A 20,374-nucleotide genomic window follows, 5' to 3' on the forward strand; every position below is an offset into this window, starting at 1 on the left:
CGAGGCCGGGCTGGACCGATAGCCTCCGAAACAATACAGAGAAACCCTGTCTCGTAAAAACCAAAAAAAAAAAAAAAAAAAAAAAACACTCGCTGCTCCCCACCGTAACTCCAGCTCCAGGGGATCAGATGTCTTCTCCTGGCCTCCTTAGATGCACACACATATGGCAGAAACACCCATACACACACATACGACACACATATACACAGGTTTTGTTTTGTTTTTTTTAATGAGGGTTTGGAGAGATGGCTCAGTGGTTAAGAGCACGTGCTGCTCTCGCTGAAGTCTTGGGTTTGGTTCCCAGAACCCACATGATGACTCATAAACATCTGAAACTGGAGTTTCAAATGATTCAATACCCTGTTCTAACCTCCTTGGACACCAGGCACATAAGTGGTGTAATACATATATTTTAGGCAAAACAATCATACTGATAAAAGGAATCTTTCAAAAAATTATCAAGTCCATCATGATGGCACATGCTTTTAATCCTAGCACCCAGGAGACAGAGACAGGATGAACTCTGAGTTCCAGAGTTCCGGACCAAGGCTGCATAAGACATTTTATCAAAAAAAATGTTTTTAAAGAAATCTTGTGTGGGTCATAGTGGCATACACCTTTAATCCTAGCACTTGGGAGGCAAAGGCAAACAGATCTCTATGAGTTCAAGGCCATCCTGGTCTACAAAGAGTGAGTTCCAGTAAAGCCAAGTCTACACAGAGAAACCCTGTCTTGAAAAACCAAAACAAACAAATAAAATATAATAATGAGACAGCTAGAGGGCCAACCCGGGATGGAGACAGTGCACGAGATGTCAGTGGGTCCCGTTGCTGGTGACCTGGGGTCCAGCATCCGGCCGCTCCACTCCACAGCAATCATGGAGCGGCTTCCCTTTCCCGTCCAGATGATATAATCTGTCTGTGCACAGGGGTGCAGCTTGTGACCCAGGCTGCCGTGGAGACAGAGACTAGAGGATGGCAGATTCAAAGCTAGCTTGGGCAACTTAGATTCAGTCTCCAACCTAAAGGCCAGGTCTGGTAGCACACATCGGTAATCCCAGCATTTGGGAGGTGGAGACAGAAGGATCAGGAGTACAAGTCATTTGCAGCTACCTGTGTACTTGGAGCATCTCAGTGAGAAACCTGAGATTAAAAAGGAAAAAAATCAAGGCGGGATCTGGTAGGATGGCTCTGTAAGCAAAGTGTGATTATGCTCCCAAGAACCATGTGACGGGAGGAGAAAATGGCTTTGGCAAGTTTTCTCTGATCTCCACATATTCACTGTGGCATGCAGGTACACACACAACAAATAAAGTGTATGGTGTGCATATGTTGTATGGATGCATACCCTTACACATGCTAAGCACTTGCTCTACCCTGAGCTACCTGAGTCCCATAGCAATTTTGTTTTGTTTTATTTCTGACAGGGTGTCTCTATGTTTCCTTGGCTCTCTAGGAAGTTGCTATGTAGACCAGACTGACCCTGAACTCACAGAAATCTGCTTGCCTTTGCCTCTGGAAATGCAAGTCATGCACCACCATGTCCAGCCCCAGTAGCCAACTTTTTGTTTTGTTTTTACCAAAATGGAATATATCATTTGTATATGTGTGCACTGCAACTTGCTTCTTGGATTTAGCAATAATTCATGGTTATTTCCCGTCAGACCTGGGCAATCATTTATGCAAAGTCCTTCATGGTGATTAGAGAATTGGGCCATTTTGAAAAGCTATCTGTGTAGCTCTGACCTCTTCCTTCCTTGAGCAACTTCCTATTGAGCAACTGTTGCCCTAGCATAAGTGACTTTCTCAAAGGCTTGGGCTCCAGTCCGTTCATACAACAGCACTGGACAAACGTTTAGTCAGTACTTACTGTTGTAGGCTCTGGGAATATGTATAACCCACAAGACCACCAACACCCAGTGTGGGGAGAGAAGGTAGCCATGTTCAATAGTCCTAAAGGCTGATTCTTTGAGAAAGGCCTAAAGAGGAACAGAGCCAAGAGATTCAGGTGATTCACCTGGGAAAGGCTGAGCTATTGCTGACTGGTTCCCTGGCTGACAAGTGAGGATCGCAGAAGCCTTCAAACCTGACGGGCCAGTGTTAGCTGTTTTCGTGGAGGGTGGCCTGGATCCCCAGCTCTTGGCTTGATTCAGGAGCCCTGATGACCTGCTGTGGCTTCTGTGCATTTGGTTTCATGTGAGCCCAGCCTCAGGGCTAGCCTGCCCATGGCTGTTCTTCCCGAGGGTCTGACACATTGGGTCTTGCTCACCTTGTTATCAGCAGGCTGGGGTGGCTTGGAGAGCACTCAGGTGAGACACTGTTATTAACAACACTAGCTGTTATTAAGCGAGGTCCTTGGGTGGGTGATAATTGCCTTTTGTATATCATGTGAGTTCACTCCATCGTCCAGGGCAGGCCGTGTGATTAACCTCTGTTTAACCCGAGTATCTCCTACATATATAGGCCCCAAAGGAGAGCATAGCTTCAGCTCAGAGGCTGCTGGATCCTGGCCACAATGATGAGCAAGGCCCCCTGGGTGTGGAGCCTCACCTCAGCCAGTTTGCTATGGAGGCCAGGGAATCTACACACACTGTGATCCTGAAGGCAGGGCATACAGAACCCACCAACACAGCTGGTCTGTCTAGCCAGCTGCCTTCAGAGAGTGCTTGGAATTACAGGCAGGTTACCATATCCACCGTGTTCTGAGGATCCAAACCCTGAGCCTCACAGTGGATGCTTTGGTAACAAGTTCTTTAATTGCTGGACCACTTCCCCAGTCCCTAGCTTTTTTTCTTTGTTTTTTTTTTAGACAGGGTTTCTCTGTATCGCCCCACTTGTCCTGGAGCTCACTCTGTAGACCAGGCCAGCCTCAAATTCAGAGATCCCCCTCTGCCTCCCAAGTGTGGGGATCAAAGGAGTGTGCCACCACTTCCCAGCCTGCTGCAACCGTGACCGAACTTTCCATACAGACTATACTGGCCTCTAACTCACAGAGATCTTCCTGCCGGAATTACAGGTGTGCACCGCCACTGCCTGGCTTAAGTTGGGTTTCTTACCTTGAGTGGTTCACAACCACTTGTAACTTCTGCTCCAGGGGATCCTGGTGCCTTCTTCCGGTTTCTGAGGGAATCTGTACATATGTGAACACAACCCCATACAGATACACACATACGCACATTCTTTAGATCTTGAAAACAATATTTAAAAAGACAAGGGCTGGAGAGATGGCTCAGAGGTTAAGAGCACTGGTTGCTCTTTCAGAGGTCCTGGGTTCAATTCCCAGCAACCACCATCTATAATGAGATCTGGTGCCCTCTTCTGGTGTGCAGACATACATGCAGGCAGAACACTGTGTGCACAATAAATGATAAATCCTTAAAAAAAAAAAGCACTTGTGAGGCAGAGACAAGTGGATCTCAGTGAGTTCGAGGCCAGCCTGGTCTGCAGAGTGAGTTCTGGGACAGGTTCCAAAGCTACAGAGAAACCCTGCCTTGAAAAGCAAAATAAAAATAATAAATATTAAAACAAATCAGAAACCACCAGCAAACACATTAACAAATTCGTCAGCTTCCAAGGTTGCCAGTCACACGTGTGGAGGAAGGGTGTGGTCCTGGGTTTGGGACCTTTCTAACATTAGTGTGGTTACCTTCCCAACATGAATTTCAGTCCCAACTACAGACTGCTTTAAGGTGTGCTCTTCTTTTACCTTGGTTGATTTTGTTGTTTTTTTTTTGAGACAGGGTCTCATGTAGCCCATGCTGGCCTTGAACTCCTGACCCTCCTGCCTCAGCCTCCCAAGTGCTGGGATTGCAGATGTGCAGTAGCCTGGCTTAATGTCCATTCCCATCCCCTGGAACTTAACCTGTGCAAGCCCAGGTCCCTTTCCCCTGAAGCTGCTCTTCCACGGACCAGAACTTGATGAGAGGCTGGAGAGATGGCTCAGGGGTTAGGAACACTTATGCTCTAGTGGAAGACCCAAATTTTGTTCCCCAAACTCACATAAGACAGCCTACAACTACCTACCCTCCAACTCCAGGGGGAGCTGATGCCTCTGGTCTCTGAGGGCACCACGACCCACACGAAGCACACACACACAGTTTTAAGAAGCGTGGTGAACGAACCAACGGCTACTGGATACCCGTAGCTCCTTGTCTCAGCCCATTCCTCACTTCTCCCTGGCTCTGGGCTGTTGGCTCGTTAAGATTCCACAGTCATCACCCCAGGGCCTGAAATGTGCTTCGAATACCGCGTTACCAAATTAACCCTGAGCTGACATTTACCAGAGTCTGTGCAGTCATTAAGGCAGCCTGAAGTAGTCACCACAGGCACCTTTTTTTATGGACGGCGAGATGAAGCCGTCAGCGCTGTCTCTGTGTCTCTGCGTCACGCTGAGTAGCGTCTTGAGCCACAGGTGAACAGGCTGAAAGCTGTGTTAGTCTTTCTCATTGTGACAAAGTGCCTGAGAAGAGCCACTTAGGAGGCAGCACAGTGGTACATACCTTCAACCCCGGAGCTCCAGAGCAGAGGCGGGACGGGCTTTGTGAGTTGAGGCCACACACACTGTGAGGCCTTTTCTCAGACATCTTAAGGTTTATTTTTGTTCACAATTTGAGGGTGCAGGCCATCATAGCATGGGGGGCATGGTGGTAGAACTGTGGGTCGCACTGCGTCCTCAGTCAGCAACAGAGGAATGAACGCTTGTGTTTATCTTTCTCCTGTCTTGGACACCACCCTCCTTACTCCCCATCCTCCCATCCCCTCACCCCTCCTCCCCTGCCAAAGCAGATGGGATGGTACTGCCCAAACTCATGGTAGGTCTTGCATCCCTCAGTTCAACATTTCTGGAAGGGGCTGCAGAGACAACTGTGGTTAAGAATACTGACTGCTCTTCCAGAAGTCCTGAATTCAATTCCCAGCAACCACATGGTGTGGCTCACAACCATCTGTAATGGGTTCTGATGCTTTCTTCTGTTTGATGCCCTCTTCTGACAAGCAGGTATACATGCAAATAGAGCACTCATATACATAAATAGGCTACATAAACTTTAAAAAACAACACACACACACACCTTTCTGGAAATACCCCCTCAGCCACAGGCCTATTTCCATGATAATCCTAAATCTAGCCAATTTGACAAGATTAACTATCACTTCAGGAATGGTAGCCCATACCAGTAATTCCAGCACTCAGGAGTCTGAGGCAGGAGAACATAGGTTTGAGTCCAGTCTGGGATACATCAGGAGACATTCTCAAAAAACAGAAAAGCTGCGCTGGAGAGATGACTCAGGTTAAGAACACTAGCTGCTCTTCCAGAGGTCCTGAGTTCAATTCCCAGCAACCACATGGTGCCTCACAACCATCTGTAATGAGGTCTGGAGCCCTCTTCTGGCCTGCAGGCAGAACACTGTATACATAATAAATAAATAAATCTTAAAAAAAAAAACAAAAACAAAAGCAGCCGGGTGGTGGTGGTGGTGGTGGTGCACGTCTTTAATCCCAGCACTCTCTGTGAGTTCGAGGCCAGCCTGGTCTACAAGAGCCAGTTCCAGGACAACCTCCAAAGTCACAGAGAAAAGTTGTCTTGAAAAACCAAAACCAAACCAAAACAAAAAACAGAAAAGCAAACAAACCACGCCAGCACCTCATTTCCCCTGCAGCGTCTGCTCGCCCCTGACTGACCCCGCTCTGATCATCCTGGTCAAAGATCAGGCATTCTCCCAGAGATGGGCTAGGAGACAGGAGGACAGACATTAGTCACACATGAGGTCTGGTCTGGCAGAGATGGTGGCTGAGGGTGCTGTGGGGTGGTGGGGGCTGAGACAGGCATCTCAAGTGGGCGGCCAGGGTGTGACCAGTCAGTCTGGTACTGATCTGGAACCTCCCAGACGCCTTGCAGTCTGCAGAGTGTGTTATAATCCTTTTTCCAACCTGGTTCCACTTCTGACCTCCTCCACGTACTTTTTCAAGTCCTGGTTAAATCAGAAGTCAGAAGAACCCCAAAGATGACAAAACAGCAGCCTCCCCGCCTTCCCTGGCGAACCCGCTGGGCAGGTTTGCTGGTGTCAGGGGAAGGGCGGTGAAGCATGAAGCAAGTCAACTCCAGGGACAGGAAGGCAGCCAAGAACCCCCGGGGCCTGTGAGGTGGCATGGGAGCAGCCAGATGGGATCTCTTCTGGGTGGTGGGGAGCTGAGGCCCACTGGCCCTGATCAAGCAGCTTTGTGTTTGGAGGCGGCCAGGTGTGAGGGAGGATTCGTCAGGACACCATTACTAGTGACTAGAAGCCTTTCCATAAAGGCACCAAGAAATACGCAGCAGAGGTGAAAGATGCCATCAACACCTAGGCGAACTGAGCCTGGTGTCGCAGGTCTGTAATCTCAGCTACTTGGAAGGCTGACACAAGAGGATCATAAATACAAGACAAGCTTGGATGACAGTGAGTCCAAGACCCACCCAGTCTCAAAAGAAAAAGGGAAAATGGCTGGGGATTTGCCTGGCATGAATATACCTTGGACTCAATGCCTAGTACAACAAACGAATACCCACAGTAGCTGGCCTGCCAAGGCACGAGTCTCACACATTCAAGGCCAGCCTGGGCTACAGGGTGAGTTCAAAACCAGTTCTGGCAACTTAGCAAGATGATGTCAAAGTGAAAAATTAAGAAACCTGGAGAGATGGATCAGAGGTTAAGAGCACTGACTGACTGCTCTTCCAGAGGTCCTAAGTTCAATTCCCAGCAACCACATGGTGGCTCACAACCATTTGTCATCAGATCTGGTGCCCTCTTCTGGCCTGCAGGCATACATGCAGACAGAACACTGTATATGTAATAAAAATAAGTAAATAGGGCTGGAGAGATGGCTCGGAGGTTAAGAGCACTGACTGCTCTTCCAGGGGTCCTGAGTTCAATTCCCAGCAACCATAGGTGGCTCACAACCATCTGTAATGAGATCTGGTGCCCTCTTCTAGCCTGCAGGCACACATGCAGACAGAACACTGTATACATAACAAATAAATAAATCTTTAAAAAGGGATGGACCTTAGCAATAAAGTGCTGAAAGATTCAAACCCCCGGAACTGGGGACAGGCTCAGTAGGTAAAGCCTGCTATACAAGCTTGAGGACCTGAGTTCAGATCCCTAGCACCCACATAAAAGCCAATGTGGCAACATGCACCTGTGATACCAACCTCTGGCCTCCACATGCACCTACAAACACATGGCATACATTCACATCACACACACACACACACACACACACACACACACACACACGTGTGCACGCACAAATAAATCTTCAAGCAAATTGGTGTGGTGTGTGTGTGTGTGTGTGTCTGTGTGTGTGCTTGCCTGTTTGGGAGCATGTATAGACAGACACTAAAGGTTTACACCCTAGAGCTGGAGTTATCAGCAGTTGTGAGCCACCATGTGTGTGTGCTGGGAACCAAACTCAGTACCCTTGTAAGAGCAGCTATTGTCAGTGACCATGTCAGAAGAGCAGCAGACGGTAACTGACTTCAGGAGATCAGATCACCAGAATGCAAGGCACCGATGGGTGAGTCTCAGACAGGCAAGGCCCAACGGCTTCGGCTCAGGAAGGTCTCTTGCTACTGCTGTGCCTTTTTACATGTTTCCTGCTGCCATTTTTCTCAGGTATCTGGCATGGTGTGAATGCGTCTGGGAGGATCGCCTCTGCTTTTAATGTAGTGTGATCATCTCACGGAAGTATCCAGTTCTACTGGGCATTTTTACCTGTGGATTATTATGAAGGCGAACTCTTCTTAAACTGTACCATTTAATTGAAGTAATGATTTTATATAATAATAGTGTTAGTTTCAATAGAATTATAATGATCAAGAGTTTTAAACAAATGTAGTAAGGGATTATGATAGGAGTTAGTTTAGTGGGAAATAAAATAGGTAAAAACAGGATATGGTGTTGCCCCCACCCCTGATAAAGCAGAGGCTGAAGAGGGTAGAAAATAGGACCAGCGAAGTGTCATACACCTAGGACTTATGAGTTTCTCTTGAGGAGTCATATATACTGTGGCTTAGGTTAATAATCAAGGAAAACAATTGAGTCCCAGAAGCTAGGCTAGCTCAAGTTCTTTTTGTTTTTTCAAGACAGGGTTTCTTTGTATTGTTTTGGAGGCTGTCCTGGAACTCACTCTGTAGACCAGGCTGGCCTCGAACTCACAGAGATCCGCCTGCTTCTGCCTCCCGAGTGCTGGGATTAGAGGCGTGCGCCACCAGTGCCCGGCCAGCTCAAGTTCTTTTAATGTTGATGGTGAGAGATGTGTTCATGGGTTTTGGTGATCGTCATAGCTAAAACAAAGTTTTAAATAATGACTTACAGTTAGGTTAAGATGTTTTGGCTAATAGCTTGAGGTAGAAAATCTTGGGGAACAATTTAAAGTTTAGGAGGACACACTTTTAATAGTTGAGTGAGAGACTCATTGAGGTCAGGAAACAAAAACAACGGCAGCCTGGCTGTTGCTTTCTTGTTAGGTTGGGTTGGCGATAAATTCCTCGTACCCATTTCTGCCCTCAGGTTTCTGATATAAAAACTGTTGATGAGCTGGGTGGTGGTGGCATACACTTTTGATCCCATAATTGGGGAGGCAGAGGCAAGTGGATCTCTATGAGTTCAAGGCCAACCTGGTCTACAGAACAAGTTCCAGGACAGGCTCCAAAACTACACAGAGAAACCCTGTTTCAAACAAAACAAAACAAAACAAAGAAACAAGCAAAAACCCTGTTGATGAGTGGATATGCACCCTGAGGATTTAAAGTAGAACTGTTTTTCATATATGAGTTTAGATTTGTGATTCTTTTAAGATTTTTTTATAAGATTACCTTTAGAGACAAATAATAAAGTGATTGACCCTTTCTTTGTAACCACAAAATGAAGCCTGCCAGTAAAAGAAGTGACTGAGAAAAATACCTTGCTTGCTTATTGACTGTTAATCTATAACAAGTTTCTTGGATATGAATGTATGTGGATTCTTGGGGATAATTTGTTTTTCACCTGTAATATGTAAAATGTTTAATCATGTAAGGGAAATGGGAAGCATGTTTCTTTTTTTTTTTGTGGTTTTTCGAGACAGGGTTTCTCTGTATTGTTTTGGAGGCTGTCCTGGAACTCACTTTGTAGACCAGGCTGGCCTCGAACTCACAGAGATCCGCCTGCCTCTGCCTCCCAAGTGCTGGGATTAAAGGCGTGCGCCACCAACGCCCGGCGCATGCTTCTTATTTGTATTCATTGTAATCATTCACTTAAAAAAAAATAGAATGTAAGCCGGGCGGTGGTGGTGCACGCCTTTAATCCCAGCACTCGGGAGGCAGAGGCAGGCGGATCTCTGTGAGTTCGAGGCCAGGCTGGACCGACAGCCTCCAAAACAATACAGAGAAACCCTGTATCGTAAAAAAAAAAAAAAATCTATCTCAAGATAACTCATCAAATAAAGGGTCTTGTTATGTAGTCTTGACTCTCCTGGAATATACTATGTAAGTCAGACTGGCCTAGAACTCTCAGAGATCTGCCTACCTCGGCCTCCTAAGTGCTGGGGTTAGAGGTGTGTGCCATGACACCCAGCTATTCTTTTTTTAAGCCTGAACTGTGCGGGAGGCAGCTCTGGAGTCCGATATGATGGGCCTCATGCTCTGTACCTCAGCTGGCTCAGTCTGGGAATGGGGTGCTCCAAGGAGCTTACTCTGCTGTTAGGGCCAGTGGGACGCCTCCCGTGAGCCGCTCAGGTGAGCCGCAGAGTTATGTAAGTGTCGGTCATTGTGGTTCTTACCCACTGTCCGCCGACACCTGCGGCTCGTAACCGACTTGCCTGTGTGTCTGTCACCCTTCACCTCCTCTGGCTACCTGACCAGGACCTTTCCTCGCCACGCCTCCAGTGGCCAGGCTTGGAGGCTCCACCACCTCCTCCTCCTCCTCACCAGAAGACCCTGGGTGCCTGGCCTGGACTCTTCTGTCGCTGGAGAGTACCTCTCTGGTGGGGAAAGCTGCAGACGGTGAGATTTGACGGTCCCACCCCATGCCACTCAGAAACGACGCTTTCTGGTCATCTTGGACGAGTGGAGATTATATTACACTTTTGTTTTGAGCTCTATAGGTTCAGGATGAGACACATGAACTTTTCATATTTAAAGAAAATAATTTAATTAAAAAATATATGTGTTTGTATACATGAGCTCAGCGCCTGTGGAGGTCAGAAGAGGGTGGCAAGGTCCTTGGAGCTGGAGTTACCACTAGCTGGAGGGAGGCTCCTGCTTCTCTGAAAGGGCGGCGAGTGTTCTTAACCTCTAAGCCACCTCTCCAGCCCCTTAGAGGGCTGCTGGGCTACGGGCTTTGGACTGGACTCCAGCCCGACTGTTACATTTTTAGATAGGTCTCTCCGTGCTATCCAGGCCGGTCTTGATCTCTGGGCTGAAGCAATCTTCCTTAGCACTCAGCCGGTATCATTTATTTTTATTTTTGGACAGGGCCTTGCTATGTAAGGAAGGCCAGACTGGTTCTTCCTGCCTCGGCCTCTGGAGTTAGGATCGCAGGTGTGAGCCATCATGCTTGGCTCTGAAATGTTTTCAAGTAGGGTTTACACTAGATGAAATGGAGCAGTGTCAGGGTGTACAGGACTTGTCTGTCAGTCTCTAGCTTCCAGACAGCTGGCTCCTTACTGCTTGTTACTGGTCTCTTCAGACTCCTGTCAAGGAAGCTGAGAGAGCCAACTTGAGGCCCGTAGCCTGGCAGGCCTGCACCTACCCAACCCAGGGGACCCACACAAGGGAGGCTGCGCGGCTGTAGGGCACATCTCTGGGTGGACACTGCCCCCTTGAGGTTGGTGCCTGCCATAGCACTTGAGATAGCTGTTCTCACACAGAACTAGAGATGTTTTCCTTCCAGTGCCCTTAGTACTTATGCTTGATACAAACAGAGAGGCTGGCTAGAATGTGGTTGGGTGAGGCTTTTGTCTCATACCAAGGGTATGGACCAGCCTGCCTGTCATTACTCCTACTCACTTTCCAACTAAGTGGAAGTCTTGTGTCCAGGGAATCCTGTCTGGCTTCTGTACACACTGTACAGAAGTGTCCGCAGCACTGTTGTCTGTCTGTCTTTCTACAGGCATCAATGTTTCTTCCCCAAGGATGTCCCCTATGTGTCTCAATCACACTCTTGTAACCCATGGCATCTCTTTTTTGGGGCAGCAAACAACAATGTAGCCACTGAGCTACATTCCCAGCTCGCCTGGTTCCTTCATGTTAGAAGATGAGAGGCCCTCCCCGTTGATGTAGGATGTAGACTAGGAGAGACAATGTCTCACATGGAGATGCTCTGTCACAATGTCTAATCCCCCAGCCTCCTTCCTTCCCCCTCAACCAGTAGGACCCGCTTTCCTGTCTACTTGGCGTCTCCTCTCACGTCTTTGTGCCGTTCCTCCTGCTCTAATCCCACCACAGCCCAGCTCTGCCCCTCAACAGCTGTCATCTCGCACTTTCCACTCCAGGACCACGTCACCCATCGTGGCCCAAATCTGTCTTCTCTGAGACTGACAGGACCCTCTCGTGAGCCAGTCTCCTGAGAATCCGGGTCTCAGCTTTTACCATGCTTTCTTCCCCTCTCCCATCTTTCTGGACCCCAGTCCTGCGGTACCTCAGACACAAGACCATTGAGTTGTTGAGTAAGTTGTCGCAGACTCTCAGTTGATGAGAAAGTCCTAAGGAAGGAAACATAGGGTCAGGGGTGCAAGTGGTTTGATGGGAACCCGGCTCACGGGCAGAGGCCCGCCCTGACTCCCTCAGTAGGGAACGCTTACTTGGTCTCCTCCGTGAGGTTAGAGCTATTGCCAGGATCATGGCTCTGTATGGGTAGAGATAAACCAGGTCACTATTCAGCTTCTGCTTATTATCTCATAGGGACAGGATGGGCCATGCTCATCAATGCCCATCTCCCCAAGTCTCCCCAGCTTGACCTCCCCATGCCAGGTTCCAGGAGCAGCACCTGGACCAAGCTGCCTGAAGAGAAGGTAAAGCCCTTTGCAAGCAGACAGGAGTGCAGCAGACAAAAGGGGAAAGCACAAACCTGAGGCGATGCCATGCTAGTGAGGTCAGCATCAGGGGAAGGGACAACACCAAGAAACATAGTGTCATCAGCAGCTGCTGGCGGTGCAGGAGCAGTATGGTCTGTGGGCGCCTGTCACAGAACAGAGCAGGGGGTTAGAAGACCACGAGGCGCCTCGTTGCCATGGACATGAGGTGATGGGGCAAGCAGGGTAGGACAGCAGCAGTCACGGGACAGTTGCACATGCTGGGAGCTACTGGGGAATAGACATGGCCTGCCCAGGCCTCAGACCACTTAGTAGCATTTTGAAGGGCCAAAGCTCAAAGCAGGGGCTGACCACCCGAGGACCTTGTTCCCTCTGGAGCTCTGACCACCCGAGGACCTTGTTCCCTCTGGAGCTCTGACCACCCGAGGACCTTGTTCCCTCTGGAGCTCTGACCACCCGAGGACCTTGTTCCCTCTGGAGCTCTGACCACCCGAGGACCTTGTTCCCTCTGGAGCTCTGACCACCCGAGGACCTTGTTCCCTCTGGAGCTCTGACCACCCGAGGACCTTGTTCCCTCTGGAGCTCTGACCACCCGAGGACCTTGTTCCCTCTGGAGCTCTGACCACCCGAGGACCTTGTTCCCTCTGGAGCTCTGACCACCCGAGGACCTTGTTCCCTCTGGAGCTCTGACCTGTGGTAGCCACAGTAGGTAGAAGAAAGTGCCCCAGTTCAGGAGCCAGAGAGCTGGCCTGCACGGACTGTGACCCTGACAGGGGCCCTGTTCCTGGAATGGGCTAGTCGTCATCCACCCCTCTCCTCTTGCTTTCCTGCTTTCCCTTCTCCCAGACCCACACACTGGGTGCTTGTTGATTAAAGCAGAGAGCAATGGCTGCCCTTTGACTTGCAGCATCCTGGAGGTTGGATCTAATAGTAAGGGCAGGGTCACAGCAGATGGCCAAGCCTGGGATGTCAGCTCCATCTAGGGGATGGAATTTAGGTTTGCAAGGTTGGCAGCAAGAGCCTTTCCCATTGAGCCATCTTGCTGGCCCAGGAAGCCACCCATTATTATCAGAAATAGTTTAAAACCACAAGAGAGTGTGTTTCTTTAACTGCAGAACAAGGACCTGAACTGAATGGTCTCTGAGAGTACTAGAACAGACCAGTATTGCCCCAGTGAGGAAACTGAGGCCTCAGACCCCTCCATTGTCCCTTTAAGATAGCAAATGTGGCTTTCAGATTTTGCTAGGCATGCCCTCCCTTCCAGGTATCCTGACCCCTCTACCCCCATCTCAAGTGCCACCTCTGGGCTGACAAGTTGAGTCCCAGCACCTGAGAAGGCCAGAACACCTGGCCAGGATCAGCTTTGATGACTGCAAAATCATCCAGCTCGAGTTCAGTGTCTTCATTCTGTCTCTCTCTCCGATCCTCTCCCCATACCCAACTCCAGCAGGATGTGGCCCTGGCTCGGGCCCTCTCCTTCAGCCAGGCAGAGGCCCATTTCGTTTGTCTGGCAGATGTCTCTTGGGGAATGAGAATCACAAAGGAAGTACTAACATTATGTCCAGGGGAGGCCATCTCTGTCCCACCTGGAGTCCCTGTCTGAGAGGTGCTTATGAGCTCAGCTGTGAGCTCACAATGTGGCCATGAGCTCACAGCTCCCCTGCTCCCCAGCTCTCTATGTTTGAACAGAACTCACCTGTCATTTTAAAAGTAGTCAAAAATAGCTGGGCATTGGTGGCACATGCCTTTAATCCCAGCAGTCAGGAGGCAGAGGCAGGCAGATCTTTGTGAGTTCAAGGCCAGCCTGGTCTACAGATCGAGTTCCAGGACAGCCAGGATTGTTACACAGAGAAATACTTTCTCAAAACTAAACAAACAAACAAACAAACAAACAAAAAACCAAAATAAATAAATAAAGGAAGGAAGGAAGAAGAAAGAAAGAAAGGAAATTATACTTGGGGCCCAGACCCACTCATAATTGAAAGCAAGTATGTAATTATGTCATTAGACCCAAGATAAATGATAAACTGATGTTTATTGGGGACAATTACACAGAAAAATACTAAGAACCACTGGAGCATTTCCCTGTTCTTCCTACCAGATCTGCTGACCTACCAGAAAGCGCAGCAAAGCAAAGCCTAGCCACCAGAAACCACACCCAAAGGGGTGTGACCACTGTTACAGGTCCACAGACCAGACGCCTACATATAGTAGAGGCCACACCATTGCAGTCATGTTTTCACCCATTTAAATTAAAAAAACATTTTTTTTAAGATAGGGGAGTTGGAAAGATGGTGCAGAGGTTTAAGAACTGCGACTGCTTTCGCAAAGGACCAAGGTTTGGATCCTACCACTCACATTTAGGTGGCTCGATGTCTGAACTTGATCTTCAGGGATCAGATGCCGCTTCTGGACTCTGAGGGCATTTGTTCTCCTCACAAGGGGCAAGCACACATTCATGTTGGGAGTGTCTCAGGTACCCTTGAAAGACCCCTACCCAGGACCCCCTAGGAAAAGAAAAGCAAGGCCAGGCCGTTGCCTAATGAAAGAAACCCAGACCAGGTGTCTCACCCTCAAAACAGGATGTCTGTGATCACTATAGCAGTCATGGGACCCGGATAATAATTGCTGAAGCGTGCTGGGAACTTTCATATGACAATACTAGAAAACCTAGTCCTTGGCAACTACCCTGGCCCCCAATTGTGTCTGATCACTATAGCAATCATGGGACCCGGATAATAATTACTGAAGCGTGCTGGGAACTTTCATATGACAATACCAGGACACCTAGTCCTTGGCAACTACCCTTGCCCCCAGTTGTGTCTATGATCACCATAGTAGTCATGGGACCAGGATAATAATTGCTGAAGTATGCCTGGGTCTTTCATAAAGTAATACCAGGAAACTTAGTCAGTGGGAACTACCCCTGCCCCCAAGATGAGCCAATGAAATGCCTGTTACTTATGTAACCATTGAAACTCTATAAATATTGTACTCCCTGAAAGCCCGGTATGCTCTGCACCCGAGTTGCAGTAGCATCCGCAGGCACCTGTGTACTCAATAAATCACCTCTTGCATTTGCAGCCAGTGGTCTGGCCCCGGTTCTTGGGCAGAGGGTTCGGTTCAGTGCCTGGCGCTTTGATGCTGAGGTTTTTCACCCTGATCTTTTGGAGCCAAACCTATACTTTCTAAAGCCTAAAGATTTACGTAATTGGTCTTTAGCCTTAACAAAGGAGCCTTCTGGGGGTACTCAGAAGGGAAACAACATAGGTAGAACATAGGAACGCCATGACCCAGAAAGCTTGTCCAAACCCAGCCAGCCCTAACCATCACCTAGGCAATGGCCGTTAGCCCACCCATTCCTCTCCCTCCTGAGCTTTTTACCTTGCCAATATCCTGCTCTATGCACTTAAACAATACCCTGCTACGTGCACACCTGGTGTGCAAAGCAGCCCTCTCACTCCGGTCCTTAGGTCTCTTGCTCCAGGTTGACATTCTGCGGATCGGGACGCATTCAAATGCACACAAATGAAAAAAAATAAAAAATCACAACTAGTTGCTATTAAAAGAGCAAGGAATGCCTTCCTTCATTGTTCTGTAGCCCTGACAGGGTTTAATCCATCACTTCCAAGACGCTGCTCCATTGACTGCTGGTAGGCATGGTGCTGCAGGATGGCGTGCTTGGGTCTGCTGGTCTGGGGCTATTGGTCATTCTGCTTACAGAATGGTGTTATCCCTGGGATTTTACCATGGCTTCCTCCCTCTTAGCCTGCTTCCCTGTTTGGGTGATGTTTCCTCCCAAAGGCAAAGAGGAGTGTGTATGCATGTTCACACGTGCATGTGTGTCCAAGTGCCTGTTGAGCCAGAAGAGGATGACAGGTCTCTTGGAGCTGGAGATATGGGCAGTTTGTGAACTGCCTGATGTGGGCTTGTTTCTAACTGGCTCTCATAACTTAAATTAACCCATTTCTATCAGTTGACCTTGTGCCCTGTGCCCTTCTTTCCTCATCTCCATATCTCCATATGGCCCATCCTGCTTGCTCTGTTTCCTGGGGCCATCACCTTCTCCTTCTGCATCCTCTCTACCCAGAAATCCATTCTAGCTATTGGCCGTTTAGTTTTTTATTAAACCAATCAGAGTGGCACATCTTCACAGTGCACAAAAAGATTATTCCACAACATTTCCCTATTTTTGTCTAAATAAAAAGGGAAGGTTTTAACTCTGCTACAGAAAAACAACACTCACAATGTCCAGTCCATTTGCATTTGGCAAATTCAGAGAAAATTCTCCTTTGTCTATGTTATTGTGGTGAATCCAAAGTTTTTTTTTAAAGATGTATTTATTTATTATGAATACAACATCCTGCCTCTATGTATGTCTGCACACCAGGAGAGGGCACCAGATCTCATTACTGATGGTTGTGAGCCACCATGTGGTTACTGGGAATTGAACTCAGGACCTCTAGAAGAGCAGTCAGTGCTCTTAACCTCTGAGCTACCTCTCCAGCCCCGAATCCAAAGTTTTGTACCTAATATAATTTCTAAACCAAAACTATTTTTTTAGACCACAAAACATTTTCTTAAATAAACAATTTAAGTTTTTATGTCTCTCAACCTATTACACTTTACAAGTTTTTTGTTTCTTTTCTGAATTTGATGACAAGGAAAACTATAACTACTTAGTCTTCAACTCCATCAGAGACCCAAGAAGGATATAATGTTACCTGACTAAATCAGAAGTGCAGAGCAAGCCGGGCGTTGGTGGCATACGCCTTTAATCCCAGCACTTGGGAGGCAGAGGCAGGCGGATCTCTGTGGGTTCAAGGCCAGCCTGGTCTACAAGAGTTAGTTCCAGGACAGCCAGGACAGCCTCCAAAGCCACAGAGAAACCCTGTCTCGAAAAACCAAAAAAAAAAAAAAAAAAAAAAAGAAGTGCAGAGCAAACCACTTCCAAAAGTATAGAAGTGACAGAAGCAGCTGGCTGTCTGTACAGTCACCCAAGTTGCCTCTGTAACATTGAAGAATCCATCTTTGGTCTACAGGCTTAGAATACCTGACAGACTTTTCTGTGAAGCAGGAATTTTGGAGGACTGTCCTGCCTTGTCTTGGCAAAATTCAGCAGTTGATTTCTCTTGTGTTCTGCTTGTCCAATCTGGACAGCATACTATCAGCAGTTGGGGCATGCCCAGGGGCTAACTTTTGCCCCAAAGAAAGGAAACTCTATATGGGGGTTCTCTGATGCCCATTATCTTTTTTTTTTCAAGACAGGGTTTCTCTGTATTGTTTTGAAGGCTGTCCTGGAACTCGTTCTGTAGACCAGGCTGGCCTTGAACTCACAGAGTTCTGACTCTGTCTCCTGATTGCTGAGATTAAAGGCATGCACCACCACCTGGCTATATGTTTGGATATTCTAGACCCCATGTTGAATAATATATGTAGTAAGTTTTTTGGGGGGCTGCCAGCTCACAAAAATAATTGCCTGGAGATATAATTTTTCGTTTTATGTGCATTGGTGTTTGCCTGTATGTATGTCTGTGTGAGGGTGTCAGATCTTGTAGTTAGACAGTTGTGAGCTGCTGTGTGGGTGCTGGGAACTGAATCCGGGTCCTTTGGAAGAGCAGCCAGTGCTCTTATCCACTGATCCATTTCTCCAGTCCTCACGGAGACATTATTAACTGTGAAAGCACAGCCTTAGCTTGGGCTTATATCTAACTAGCTCCTATAACTTACACTTACCCATTTCTATTAATTTACTTTCTGCCGTGTGGCTTTATTACCTCTTTCTGTATTGCCCATCCTACTGGCTCTGTGTCTCTCGCTGTCTCTGCCTTCTCCTTCCCAATGTCCTCTCTACCCAGAAATCCTGCCTGCTATTGGATGTCAACTTTTTATTAAACCAATCAGAGTGACACATCTTGACAGTGTACAAAAAGATTATTTCACAATAAACCACTGAGCCATCTTTTTAGCTCAATCTTCAACCTTTTTTCGGTACCTTTTGTATGCTTTTGCTCAGCTACAGAATTCCAGATGTGGAATCTAGCTGTCTACAGTTAGAAACACATTGCTCCAATATTTCATGGTTTAGTGCAGCAGCTTGAAGTTTCCCTGTGGTTCTGGGTGCAGCCTGACCCCACTGAACTCTCCAGCAGGGTTGCTTATTCAGTGACAGTCAGAGTCTGGTGTGGGGACTCATCAGCAGGTGTGATAGTACAGCACTTCTGGAATGATGCATACCATTGCCACTGATGTTTCTGTTGGCAGGGGCTGTCAATCAGAGTGCCTCCAGTGTCAGTCACCTAAAATGCTTACTGCGGTCTCTTCTGTGATACGGGAATTTTATTGAATGGCAGCTCAGGTCTAAGAGAGTTTGTCCTCAGGTTCTCAGCATTCCTTCCCCCAAAAGATAGTGGCTTTCCATAGTTTCACAATTTCTTTTTTTTTTTTTTTTTTGAGACAGAGTCTCATAGATTCCAGGCAGCTGAAGATGACCTCGAACATCTTGTCTTCTTTGCCGTGTCTCCTGAGTACACCATCATGCCACATTTCTATATAGTGCATGGTAGGCAAGCACTCTGTCAACACCTCAGACTACCAAAACTCTAATTTCAAGAATGGTCTTGCTGGGCGTTGGTGGTGCACGCCTTTAATCCCAGCACTCGGGGGGCAGAGGCAGGTGGATCTCTGTGAGTTTAAGGCCAGCCTGGTCTACAAGAGCTAGTTCCAGGACAGGCTCCAAAACAATACAGAGAAACCCTGTCTTGAAAAACCAAAAAAAAAAAAAAAGTCTCTTCTTCCCCATCTCACTTCTTTATTTATTCATTTTTTTTTTGAGGCAAGGTTTCTCTGTGTAGCCATGGATGTCCTGGAACTCACTCTGTAGACCAGGCTGGTCTTGAACTCACAGAGATCTTTCTGCCTCTGCTTCCTGAGTGCTGTGATTAAAGGTGTGCATCACCGTCTCCTGGCATTCATCTTGCTATCTTAATGACCAGAAGTCCCCTTGTAAAAATTTCTGTTTATGACAGTTTCTTTGTTTGCATCAGCTCCCTTTCCCCTTAATGCTATCCAACCCAACTTAAACCATCCCATAAAAACTCAAACTCCCCTTTGTCTAGGTGTTCTCCCTTCTCTCAGAGACAGCCTAGCAGTTTGTATCTTAATGAAGCTTCATTCTTTGGCCTCATTGCAACTCTGGTTGGCCTCACTTTCCATAAACCTTAGACCAATAAGTTCTTCTAAAGTTGCCTCTGTCATGGTGTCTCTTCATAGCAAAAGAGTAGCTAAGACATTGTGTTTGTGTATGCACCTGTGAGTGCAGTGTCTGTAGAGGCCAGAAGGGGGCATCAGATCCCTGGAGCTGCAGTTAGTGGGTGCTGAGACCCAAACTCCTGTCCTCTGCTCTTAACCACTGAGCCATCTCTTCACCTCTCCCTTTTATTTTTAATGTCTATCTTTAGCTTAGGGGCTTCTGGATCATGTTGATGAGCTGAACTTGAACCCTATACTCAGCTCCTGGAGAGAGTTCATTTCTCTGTTCAAAGCCTCCACTGGGTCAAAGTAGCTTTCTTTGTAAACTCTATAAGCCATTTCTCTTCATCCTGTGTCTCACAGACCCAAGCTTCAAGGCCTGGTCAATTGCTCCTCCTTCTCAGTTACTCCCTCCTCATCCTCAGTTCTTAGGCTCTGCCTCTGGTTTGATTCCGGGATTGTTAGCACCTGGCTTTGATCAGCCTTTGTGATTGCTACCTTGCTACGTTTTGTGTCCGTTATCTTCTATTTGTTGTATGTAAATCTTATCTCAGAGTTTCATAAAGGCTCAAAGCCTATGCAAAACTTGGTTGTGGGAGGACTCCGAAAATGGAGATGCCCCTTGACTGGGAATTGCTTTCATATTTGTCTCTTTGGGGAGCTTCAGCTAAGAGGTTTTGGTATGCGGTAATTGACTTGCTAAAGTTGTGAATTGTATAACAATAAAATAAGTCAGTTCGCCAGAGGCTGACTCCCCCTGAGGCTGCTCAGGCTAAAATTCAGCCTAGAGGGACCCTCGTTTCTTCCAGGATCCGCGTGAACTGAACACCGGACACAACTTTCCTCCTAGTCTGGGAGCTCAGCTGTGAACTTACAAAAGGCGGCCAAGCGTACCTTCGTTGTTAAGTATGGTATTTTCAGGTCACTGGGTTCGGACCTGTTGTACATTCTTTGGCCTTGATACATCTCGGGAAGAAAGTTAGGCACGTGTTGTTCTAAACCTCAGCTCTTAGATGAAATCTACACTCCTGGCTTCTCTGGGGCGGGGAGCGGAAGTCGATGCAAAAAAACTTTG

This window comes from Mesocricetus auratus, unplaced genomic scaffold (genome assembly GCF_017639785.1).
Source record: "Mesocricetus auratus isolate SY011 unplaced genomic scaffold, BCM_Maur_2.0 Super-Scaffold_100004, whole genome shotgun sequence".
Lineage (NCBI taxonomy): Eukaryota > Metazoa > Chordata > Mammalia > Rodentia > Cricetidae > Mesocricetus > Mesocricetus auratus.